This window comes from Myotis myotis, unplaced genomic scaffold, assembly GCF_014108235.1.
Source record: "Myotis myotis isolate mMyoMyo1 unplaced genomic scaffold, mMyoMyo1.p scaffold_m19_p_15, whole genome shotgun sequence".
NCBI classification, from domain to species: Eukaryota; Metazoa; Chordata; class Mammalia; order Chiroptera; family Vespertilionidae; genus Myotis; species Myotis myotis.
The window spans coordinates 51,451,938-51,464,439 of NW_023416319.1; the positions used below are offsets into that span (position 1 = coordinate 51,451,938).

A 12,502-nucleotide genomic window follows, 5' to 3' on the forward strand; every position below is an offset into this window, starting at 1 on the left:
TAAGCTATTAGAAAAGAAATATTAAAATATTGACTGCATATTTCTATTTTTATAGTGGACATGTTTTACTTTTATATTCAGAAGATATATTAAATATAATTTTCAACAATCTAATTTATCGAACCCATTTTAATATTCTGCAAAAAGCAGTGCCTTTGTTTCCTATTCTTACAATGCTCATTAGTACATTGCTTTATGGTGTTTTATGGTGCCTTTCAGTTTGAGACATGCCTCTTTGGTTTGATTAACTGGGGCTCTGTTCTGCTCCTCTGCATTGCAACTGAGTGTTTGCTGTGGACGAGGCCACAAGAGGCAGGACACGAGTGTTATATTCTCCCCGAGGCTTCCTATTTTCCAGAGATTAGACATATTTGCTCAACAGCACCCAGTTGCTGCAAGAATGTCTTTCTCATTTCCTTTACACCCAAGGGCAGATGGCAACTTTCCTGTCTATACCTCTCCAACTTAGAAAGTTGATGCATATTTTTTCATTATTTAACACTTGACTTACCAGGTAGCTCCTAGAATGAAACCATTCACGAAAACTGCTGGCCTCTGTCAGGGGAAGAGCTGTCCAAACTTTCAGCATTCTGGGAGCTAAGCATGGATTTAGGGTAGTTCAACGGATTCTTTAAAATGTGATCCTGAGCTGGTTCATAGAATTCTATTTGTTATCACTCAACGACGTGAATTGTCACTGCTCCTTGAAGCAAAGCTAAAATCTGTATGTATGCCTTCTGATTACAGAGAGGGCAGAGAAGGAGGCAGAGGCCATGTGACATGAGAGGACAGCTATTTTCCTAATGACCGTGCTTTCTGTTTGGTGAGAAAGAACGCTGGCCTCACCCTGTGAGCCCACCCACTTCTCCTTAGACACTGTGGTGACCAAGTTTTCCTGTGTGGAGAATTAGGTGGACAGAATGAGTGAGATAATTCTCCACACATATGTCCCCATATATACTAGTAAACATGTTCATGTGTTTCCCGCCCTTCCACCGGCATCTACTGAGTGCTTGCTGTATGTGAGATAGGTTCTAGGAGCAGGAGACACAGTGGCAAACAAAATAGACAAGATCCTTTCATTGAGCTCGAGCTCTGTGAGGGAGACAGATAGAAGTGAGTTAAATAATTGAATAATGTAATTCATCTTTTGATAGAAAAACCTAAAGAAATAGGAAGTAGCTGGGTAGAAACGTAGGGGAAGGAGCTATTTTACATAGGACCATTGGAAACGCCACTTCTGAGGAAATCGCATATGTTCAGTAAGACTGAATACTGAAAATAAGTCACCCAAAGACCTGGGCAAGGACAGCGCCGGTAAAAGGAACGGCAAGTGGGAGACCCTGAGTGGGGAGGAGGGCTGGAATGCTGAAGCACGAGCAAAGAGGCCAGGGTGTCTGCAGTAGAGATAACGACGATGAGTTCAAGGAGATGGTCATATAGACTGGCTGACACAAGCCAGCTTATATAGGGTCTTCTAAGATGTGGGATGGAGTTTTAATTTTAATTTAAGAGCAATGAGGCATCATTACAGAGTTTTAGGCAAAGAGGGATCTGTTCAGATTTTCTTTAAAAAGATGACTCTGGCTTCTGTGTATAAATGGCTTCAGGGTGATGATAGCAAATGAAAGAGAACCTGGTGAGAGGCCAATGGGGTAACAAGGGCGACAAATGATAATTGGTTGGACTTCAGTGCATGAACACAATTTCACAAAGACAGAGAAAAAAGATTAATTTACTATTTTACATTTACAGTATGGTTCCCCATGCTTTATCTGAAATAATATTTAAGATCCCTTCCAATTCTAAAAATCTAGAGAGGTTAATCATATCTGACCTTAGGAGGATTCAGTAATAACTTTTTCATTCTCTAAAATTGTTACAATAAATTTTACAATTGAATTTCCATCCATATCTATCCTAGTATATATCCTTTATAGAATGTTATCTTTGTTTTAAATTTCAGATATTATGTATTCTTGCTGTTTAAGATACTAAAGATATATTTTTAGATTAAATGAGTTGGTTTAATTTATGTCAAGTCCTGTTTTTAAGTCATACTTATTCTTTGGAGATAGAATGCATGGATGGCTTCTCAGCCAGGGTAACTCTGAGGTGATGATAATAATCTATGTAAGGTTGCTGACATGTTGTGATATGGGTATAAAGGTAATATCGAGGAGCACAATTAAGAATTCCTCCCTTATTATTCCAGACAATTAATGCTTTGCAAAAAGTATATGATGATCTTTGAAATTGTGAGCAACATTTATTAATTCAAGAACTTGGTAAAACGTTGGCTAATAAAATAGAAATTGTCTCAACTTTCATTGCTTACAGTAATTTTCTGAGATAACAAAATTAATAAAGATGTGTGTGTGTGTGTGTGTGTGTGTGTGTGTGTGTGTGTGTGTGTGTTGTGTGTGTTGATGAGCAGACCACAGTGACAGAGAGCAGAGGTGATATGGCACCCATTCATGAAGATGGTTATGAAAGGCCTCCCATGGGAGGACATATTTAAGCTCACATATGTTTCAACCATATGAAGAGTAGAGGGGAAATTTCATACACAAAACTTCTTAGACAGGAAAGGGTTTCAACACTTCAGGGAAGAGTCAGTAGGGGAGGGGTTGCTGGGCTGGGTAAAAGAGTGAAGGGATTAAGCAAAAACAAAACAAAATAACCTCATAGACACAAACGACAGTATGGTGATTATTAGAGGGAAAGGGGATGGAGGGGGAGGTAAAAGAGTAAAGGGGGAATAAATGGTGGTGAAAAGAGAGTTGACTTAGGATGATGAAAACACAATACAATGTACAGATGATGTATTATAGAACATACACATGAACATTATTAACCAATTTCACTCCAATAAATTCAGTGGGGAAATAAAACATTTCAGGGAAGAGAAGGGAGGCTAATAAGGCTACAGGCAAATAAGTAAATGAACCTGGAGAACAAGCATGAGTTAAATCAGAGTAGAGATCAACGGTTATGGTAAGGGGTTTGGATTTTAGTTCAAAGGCATGTAAAAGATTGAAGGACTCAAGGAATGAAACATCATGATCAGATTTTTTTTTTTCTTTTTTAGAAGATTACTCTGGCTGCCATATAAAGAATAGAGTAGAAGTAGAAAAGAGTTTGATTGATATGCGGTGAGGGGAACAAAGAAAAAATGGATAACTTCTAGGCTTCTGGCTTTAGTAATGGAAGAAGAGTATTTCACCTTACAATAAAATGACTGAGAGAAAAGATTTGGCAAGAAAGATCAATAATGCTTTATTGTAAAAAAAACTCAGATCAATCGTTCCAAAATGCTATGAAATGCTATAAGAAGAAAGTAAAGTTTGTCCAGCCGGGGTGGTTCAGTGGTTGAGTGTCAGCCTCTGAACCAGGAAGTCTAGGTTCTATTCTTGGTCAGGGCATATGCCTGAGTTGTAGGCCCCACCCCCAGTAGGAGGTGTGTATGAAACAGTAAATCAATGATTCTCTCTCATCACTGATGTTTCTAACTCTCTTTCCCTCTCTCTTCCTTTCTGAAATCAATAAAAATATATTTTTTAAAAAAGAAAGTAAAGTTTAAGTTAAAAACCCATTAGTGTTAGCTAATGAGGGTAAGAAGAGGGATCGAAGAAGGGTGGAAATAAATTTAATTTTTGAAGCTTAAATGTAAAACAGCATCAATCAAGAAAATGGACAAAGATTGATATGGCTGAGGTAGGGAACTAGGGGGCTAAGGAGAGCATAAAGTGGAATAAAGTTACAGAGAACGGGACAGCTAAAGGAGGGGGATGAGGATTTGATAATGATGATGAAGGGGATGGTAATGATTGATGATGATAATGATACTGATGGTAATGGCGATGACACGTAGGACAACAGCAAATATAGTTTTAACCATTTTGCACTAGTTGCATAGGCTAGGTTGTTTAGTGGCTTAAACAACATTAGTATATCTCTCACTCATGCTTCATATGTGTTTCAAATTGGCTAGGAGCTCTGTTCCATGCTGGTCTGCCTCTGGAACTCCCCATTTAGGGCATTGTCAGTCATTGTGTCAAGGGAAAAGAAAGCATGACAAATTACACACTATTTCTTTTCTTTTCTTTTTTTTTTTTTTTGTTGTTGTTGTTGTTGTTGTTTGTTTTTTTGTTAATCGTCACCCTAGAATATTTTTTCCCCCATTGATTTTTAGAGAGAGTGGAATGAGAAAGAGAAACATCTATGTGAAAGAGACACAATGACTTGTTGCCTCCCACATGTGCCCTGACTGGGGCTGGGATATTGAACATGCCCTTGACCAGAATTGAACCCAGGACCCTCAGTCCTCGGGCTGATGTTCTAACCACTGAGCAACTGCCTAGGGCTGCACCCTATTTCTTAAATCTTCTGGCAAGCACTTAACACATGTGACCTCAACTCATGTTTTATTGGCCTATGCAAGCCACATGGCTACAACTAATTACAAGGGGTTGAGGAAGGGCAGTCAAATAATGTTCCCAGCAGAACTGAAAATGTTTGGTGAACCACACTAATGATTATCTATTTGCTATACTTTAACTGGATTGTCTCATTTAAGCTCATGATGCTATGAGTTAGGGTACTATTCTTTTAATCCCCACTTAATGAGAAAACTTAAATTTAGGGAGGTTAAGTAACATCTGTTTTAAAGAGGATATGACACAGACATGTTAATAGTGAGGTCATTATCTAAACTCAGAGCTAATATGCTGGACTGTTAGCTATACTACCTATGTTGGCCATGTCAAGAATCTGAACTATGTTACAGAGAAGTAAGAAAACCTTTAAATGTTTTATTTTTTTAAAATATATTTTATTGATTTTTTACAGAGCGGAAGGGAGAGGGATAGAGAGTCAGAAACATCGATGAGAGAGACACATCGACCAGCTGCCTCCTGCACACCCCCCACTGGGGATATGCCTGCAACCAAGGTACATGCCCTTGACGGGAATCGAACCTGGGACCTTTCAGTCCGCAGGCCGACGCTCTATCCACTGAGCCAAACCGGTTATGGCAGAAAACCTTTAAATGTTTTAAAAAGAAAAGTGGGATTATTAGATTTTCCTTTTAAGAAATGATTGGTATAGTTGCATTCAGAACTCAGATACTTACCCCCAAAAAAATTGCCTTATAAATATTTCTGGCTTATAAACCAAGTTTAATTTCTAGGAAAGTCACCATTCCACTGGTAAAGTGAAATGTAAATACTTACTCTCAGCCAATTTTACATTCTTATGTTCCTCGTGAAAACTTGATAGTGGGTGGACAATTACTGGTTTGAAATGATTACTACCTATGTTGGCGTCAGCTAAGATATGTATTTTTAACATTTTTTTTAATTTGATTTTTACAGAAAGGAAGGGAGATGAATAGAGAGATAGAAACACTGATTAGAGAAACATCACCAATAGGCTTCCTCCTGCATATCCTCAACTTGGGACCAAGCCCGAAACGGGCATGTGCCCCGATCCTGGGAATTGAACCAGTAACCTCTTGGTTCCTGGGTCAATGCTCAACCACTGAACCACACCAGTCAGGCAGCTAAGATATTCTTAATCTTTTTTGTTCCTCTCCTACACTATAGACAGGTTCTCAGCTAGAATGCTCTTTTGGGTCTGGGATTATTTCAGCTAACTGCAGAGCATCCACTGGCTCAGTGTACAGACATGCTGCTACCAGAAAACATTGTGTCACAGAGAGCTCTCCACTTACATGTGTGCACCAGTCCAAATTTGCATGAAGATATCAGAAACCAGAGCAATGCACATCACCATCATCACCACCACTACCAACAACAACACCACCAACAACAATACCAACAACAACAGTACCAACAACATCACCACCATCATCACCAACACCAATACCCCCAACACTAACACTAGACACTGTCCAGATCAGAGCAGTTACGGAGCTCTATAATGATATCAGAAATCAGATGCTTAGAGCTTTCTTCTCTATTTTTTGGGTGAAATCCTCATCTACATGCTCCCTTTTCTATAGATTTAAAAAAATCTGCATTGGTCAAATCACTTTTATTTTGATACTAGAGGCCTGGTGCATGAATTCATGCATGGGTGGGGTCCAGTCAGCCCACCTCGATGGGGGTTAATTGGGGCGGGACTGGCTGGGGGGAGGGACCATGGGAAGTTGGCCTGCCCAACCCCAAATTGGGGTGGGAAGGGCCGATCAGGGGCAGTGCCTGTCAGGGGGAGGGGCCATGGATGGTTGGCCAGCTGGCCCCACTCCCAATCGGGGTAGGAGGGCTGATTGGGGGCAGGACAAGCTGGGGGGAGGGGCTGCAAGTAGTTGGGGGGGCAATCAGGGCCCCAGTGCTTGTCATAGCGACCAGTCATCTGGTCATTCTGGTCATTCCAGTCATTACGCTGTGCTGGTCACTTGGCTTTTATATATATACTAGAGGTCCCGGTGTACAAAAATTTGTGCACTTGGGGGGAAGGGGGGGTCCCTCAGCCCAGCCAGTGCCCTCTCACAGTCTGGGACCCCTCGGGACATAACGACCTGCTGGCTTAGGCCTGCTCCTGGGTGGCAGAGGGCATGCCCAATCCCTAGGTGCAACCCCTGGTTGTGTTCAGAGCAGGGCTGATTGGGGAGTTGGGGCGCCACCCCCTGTCATGCACAGAGCAGGGTGGATCGTGAGGTTGCAATGCCACCCCTAGTCAAGATCAGGGTAAGGTCGTTTGGGGGGTTGGGGCATCGCCCCCTGTCACACTCAAGGCAGGGTCAATGGGGAGGTTGCGGCGCCGCCCCCTGTCACACACAGAGCAGAGTCGACCAGGGGGTTGGGGAGCTCCCCCCGTCACTCACAGAGCAGGGCCCATCAGGAGGTTGGGGAGCTCCCCCCTGTCACGCACAGAGCAGGGCCCATCAGGAGGTTGGGGAGCTCCCCCCTGTCACACACAGAGCAGGGCTGATCAGGGGTTGAGGATATCCCCCCTGTCACTCACAAAGTAGGGCCGATAGGGGAGTTGGGGCACTGCCCCTTGTCACACACAGAGCAGGGTGGATCAGGGGGTGGGGCGCCGCACCCTGTCACACACAGAGCAGGGCCCATTTGGGGGGGGGGAGGAGTTGGGGCGCCACACCCTGTCACACACAGAGCCACGGCGATCAGGGGGTTGGGGAGCTCCCCCCTATCAGGCACAGAGCAGGGCTGATCAGGGGGTTGGGGCGCCTTCCCCTGTCACAAACAGAGCAGGGCGGATAGGGAGGTTGTGGCCCTGCCCCCTGTCACACACAGAGCCACAGGGCAATCAGGGGGTTTATGTGCTGCCCCCTGTCACGCTGATCCCGGTGCCAGGAGGCCTTGCGGCTCCACTGATTCCAGTGCTGGGAGGCATATTACCCTTTTACTATATAGGATAGAGGCCTGGTGCACGGGTTGGGGCCAGCCTGTTTGCCCTGAAGGGTGTCGTGGATCAGGGTGGGGGTCCCGCTTGGGTGCCTGGCCAGCCTGGGTGAGGGGCTGAGGGCTGTTTTTAGGCTGGCGGGTGACTGAAGCTCCCAACAGCTCCTTTTTTTCTTTTCTTTTTTTATTCTGGGCCAGCTTTAGCTCTGAGGCTTGGCTCCAGCTCTGAGGCCTCGGCTGCTGAAAGCAGGTTTCTGGGGTTTTGTTTAGCTTCTATATTTGTAACAATGTTTCAAACTGCAAGCTCAGAGGCCAGCAAGGCAGGCGGGGAACGTCGGCTTCCTCCGTCACTGAAGCAAGCAAGCCTCATGTTCTCTTCAAGCTGCCTCGCTGCTGGCCGCCATCTTGGCTGGCAGTTAATTTGCATATCTTCCTGATTAGCCAATGGGAAGGGTAGCAGAGGTATGGCTAATTACCATGTTTCTCTTTTATTAGATAGGATAGATTATGTTATTGAAGTCAAAACTATCCTAACTATTTTAGCTTATATACTTAGATAAGAATTATCAAGAATTTGTGCTAGCTGAGAGAATAGAGTCTATGAAGATAAAGATTTTAAAGGGGAAGTCTCTGCAGGAGAGTCCTTGAAGAGGTGAAAATGAATGGGCTCAGAGGGAAGAGTGGAAACCATGGTCTGTAATGGGAGAAAGAACACACCGTTCTCTATGACTGATACAAAAGAGAGAGTGAATATGAATAAAGATGTTAGACTCTGATATGGTGATAAAATTACATTCTCAGGGAGTCTAAAGGCATTGATTTGTTGAAAATAACATTGTTTTCTTGGGTAGAGGTCTGATGGCATGTAGTAAACATTTCATGTAGAAATTAAGAGGAATAATGGGAAAAGTTAATGAAATAAAAAGTTTAAAGGGAATTCTTCGGACCAAGCTGACTTTGGAGACCTTGGTCTTAGAGTGGTTGTCAATCTGAACCATCTGTGTCAGAAGTAAAAAGAAAGAAAAATGGGTTGGAAAAATTATTCAGTGTTTGGGTTTCCTGTCGTAATTAAGTTGGAAGAGCTGGACTGCAATGGAGTCTTCAGAATATGGTTTATGTGAACAAATGGTGCAACCACTACTGGCTAGGGAAGGAAGAAAAACCGAGAGTTTTTATAGACTGAAGAACAATAGAGAGAGCAATAACATGAGAATTACACAGCTAATATCTGTTTGAGGGTCTACTATATTTTATGCTGAGATGTCTCATGAACCCAAGGACATTAATGCAATTGGGCCTCAGGAAAGACTGGAACAAGGCAAGGAGAGATATAGGGAAAACCAGCAGTGCAATCAAGCCATCTTTGAATGCTGCTCTCCCTTCTGTCTCTGCCAACAATTTCCTTTTGCTGTAGAATATACAGTTAAAAATTTCTGGCCTCTGTTCCTAATATATTATAACTGCTCCTTTCAATATACTAACCTTTTTTGAAATTCAGGTTTCAAAATTACTGGAAAAAGCAATACTTAGGAGCCAGATGCTCACCATAAGATTATATTGTACAAAATACTTGCTATACAGGAATCAGTAGTGATGAGAGGCAGTTTCCCCGAGAAGAGCAAATGGGCATATAACCCTCGCATTGCCTATTATCTTGAGGAAACACAGCTCCAGTTTCTAAGCTTTGATTTCAGTGAGAAATTTGCCTCCCCCAGTCCCCAGCCCCTGCCAGCCTACCTCTTATCATAGCTTTGTGACAGTGTTGTTGCAAAATAGCTTGAAGGCAGAAAATTAACAAAATAAACTGGTATCTATCAGGAAACTGAAATGAACCTACTCAAGAATTCCAAATAAGTTAGAAAAGCTATTAACTTTTTGTAGATCCTGTGTTTGTCCCTAGGACTCCTTTTATAGTTCAGAATTCTGACATCTCAACTACATGGGAATTGGAATGTTAGGGAGTCAATATTCTTCTTTGGGTACTTACACTAAAATGGATATCCAAGCAGGAAATTGTTTATATACCATGTTTAAATGCATGGTGAATTTAAGTGGAATTGATAAGTCTTTTAAATAAAGAGTCACCTTAAGTGGCTGCATTAATTATTGCCCTCAGTACAACTAAGGCGGTGAAAAACTTATTTACACTAATGGATATGTAGGGAGCATTGTTTCTTTTCTGTAGGTTCTCATTAGTCAGTTGTCAGAGGAAACAGAAATGGTTCTGGATATTCTTTGTGGACAGGTTGGGAAGGAAAAGCTACTAAAATGTTATTACTTTATAACAGTACTAAAAATAGGAGGAAAATTATTCATAAGCTAATTAATTTGTGTCACTTTTGGGAAAGCTGTTATAAACTCATCAACAAAACTTTTGGGAAAGCTATTATAAAGTCATCAGCAAAACTGTCTTTATAGCATGTTCAAGTCTTCTGTTGAGAGACCACCATTTTGCCTTTGACTTCTGGGTTTCTTTAATTATTTTAAAAGATATATTTTTATTGATTTCAGAGAGAGGAGGGGAGAAGGAGAGAGAGAGAGAAACATTAATGATGAGAGAGAATCATTGATCAGCTACCTCCTACATGTCCTCAACTGGGGATCAAGCACAAAACCCAGGCATGTTCCCTGAGCAGAAATTGAACTGTGACCTACTGGGTCATAGGTCAATACTCAACCACTGAGGCACAATGGCTGGGCTGGGCTTCCTTTTGTATTTGAATGGAATTTTCAGAATCATGGCCAATGAAGGGAATAGAATGATTTTCCAGGGGTGTATGGGCAAGTGTTAAAGGCTTTGCTGGTTGTGAGGGAAAGAGGGTGGCAACTTGAGAAAGGCTCTCTGAAACTGGAAGGAAGGAAAGATTTTGTGGGTACTACAAGAGTCACCAGTGCATCCATCTGCTGAAGGGTACCCCACCAGAGTCAGGATCTCAAATGGGTGAAAGCTGCTTGAAGGTCTATGAAGGCTCAGCTTGTAGCCTGGGTGTCTTTGCTTCACAAAGATAGCAGAGAAGACCTTGGTGAGGGTCGCTACTCTGAGAACTTCCAGAAGATCTGATATAACTTCTTACATGAAATCATTTAACTGGAAGTAATGGTAATTTCAGAGGACCAAACTCTGGGCCTTTCTCATGATTTCATGGATTTAATACATGACAGGTTTCATATATAATCCAAACAAGGAAAGGAAAGCACTGAAGAATTGCTATGGGCGAACTTCTCTTTGACCTTGGAAAGCAATGATAAGGGATGGTTTTGGTATATATTTTTTAAATAAAATATTAAAAAATATATGCACGTTATAAAATTTTCTTACACTTTCTGTTAATAGATGAATAGTTAATATATACAAATTATATAAAATATTTACTGTAGTCCTTTTATAAAGAAGATATTATACCCACTATACACATGAGAAAACCAAGGAACAGAAATAATTCATGACTTGCCAAGGATTATATTATAAATGTCAAAATGAGGATTGAAACTGAGACCATTCTCTCTAATTCTCTCACCCTTTTAAATATTTGAGCATACATATAGATACATGTATAAATGTAGGAAAATACATACATAAAAACATAAACAGGTATCTGTAGCCTCTATATATGTATCCTTTTCTCCCTGTATATGTCTTTCATCTTTTCCCTTTATCTTTCTCAATAGATGCCTTTCTTTATATATCTCTATACACTTGCAAATACAGGTATTTCTATTATTTTTTAAGGCAAGTTAAGTACATTTTGCTTAAAGGCACACAATCTTAAGGCAATCAACTGTCCTAGTTTGCCCACAACTGTCCAAATTATAAAACTAAAGTCCCATGTCCCAAGAAATCCATCAGGTTCAGGCAAATAGACAATTGGTCACTTGAAGTTCAATGAAGCAACCCAATGAAGAGACAAAACTGAAAAGTTTGGAAGTTATAATGTAAAAATGCCTGTGACAATTCATACACACAATGAATGCAAATTTTAAATAAATAAAAAATCTAAGAAAAAACTGAAAAATAAAATCACCTAAGAAATTAAAATGTGCTATATTTTTTAAAAAATCAGTCAGGGGAGAGGCAAGATACACTATACCATTCTTAAAACTGGAATATTGAGAAATGTAATATAACAAATTTGTATTAGAGAAGGTGAAGGTCACCACTGGGAGATTAAAAATAGATACATATTTCATTAAACAGTCCGTATGTGATAGACATATACACACATATAGTCATCTGTACGTTAAATGTCAACCTGCTTTGTTATTTCTGCTTTGTAATGAGTATATTTGTAGTTCAAGGAACTACTTCATCGTCATAATTTGTAAAGGCTTCATTGCATTAGGCTTTATGGAATTGATACAGTCTGATAACTAAGAGCAAGCTCAGAAACCAAACAGCCCTGTGACTCTGGGTGAGCTAAACGATATCTGTGCTCCAATGGGAGAATTAAATTATGTAATACTCATAAGCACTTATGAAAGTATATGGTGCAAGAATATTAGCTATGATCATTTTTGTTAATCCACCATAATGTGTTTAATCAATACTTGTGTTTACAGGTTCAATTATTTCCTATACAATTACCTTAATTCTCCCTGAACAGGTGGCTCAGTTGGTTGGAACATCATCCTGTACACCAAAAGGTTGTGAGTTCAATTGCCAGTCAGGGCACATATGTAGGTTGTGGGTTTGATCCCTGGTTGGGGCATTTATGGGAGGCAGACAATCCATGTTCCTCTCTCACATCGCTATTTCTCTCTCAATCACTCTCTCTAAAATCAATAAAAAATATTCTTGGGTGAGGATTCAAACATAATCTACACTAATAAAAGACAAACACGCAAACTGACCATACCTTCACTATGCCTTAAGCCACGCCCACCGGCTAATCAGAGGGACTATATGCAAATTAACCCAACTAAGATGGCGTCCAGCAACCATGGAACTGGAGTGAGGAGGAGGCTTGGTTGCCCCAATGATGGAGGAAGCCAAGCTTCTTGCCTGCCGTGGCTGCTCTGAGCTCCACTAAAAGCAACAAAGTTTCAATTATAGAAGGTAAATAAACCCCAGATACCTGCTGTCAGCTGGCTGTGGCCACAGAGCTGGAGCAAGA

At 41.1% G+C, this 12,502-nt stretch overlaps 1 pseudogene; it reads left to right on the forward strand.

Annotated features, from left to right (window-relative positions):
* Positions 1–5,782: 5,782 nt before the first annotated feature.
* Positions 5,783–12,502, forward strand: part of LOC118670347 — a 40,590-nt pseudogene continuing 33,870 nt past the window's right edge.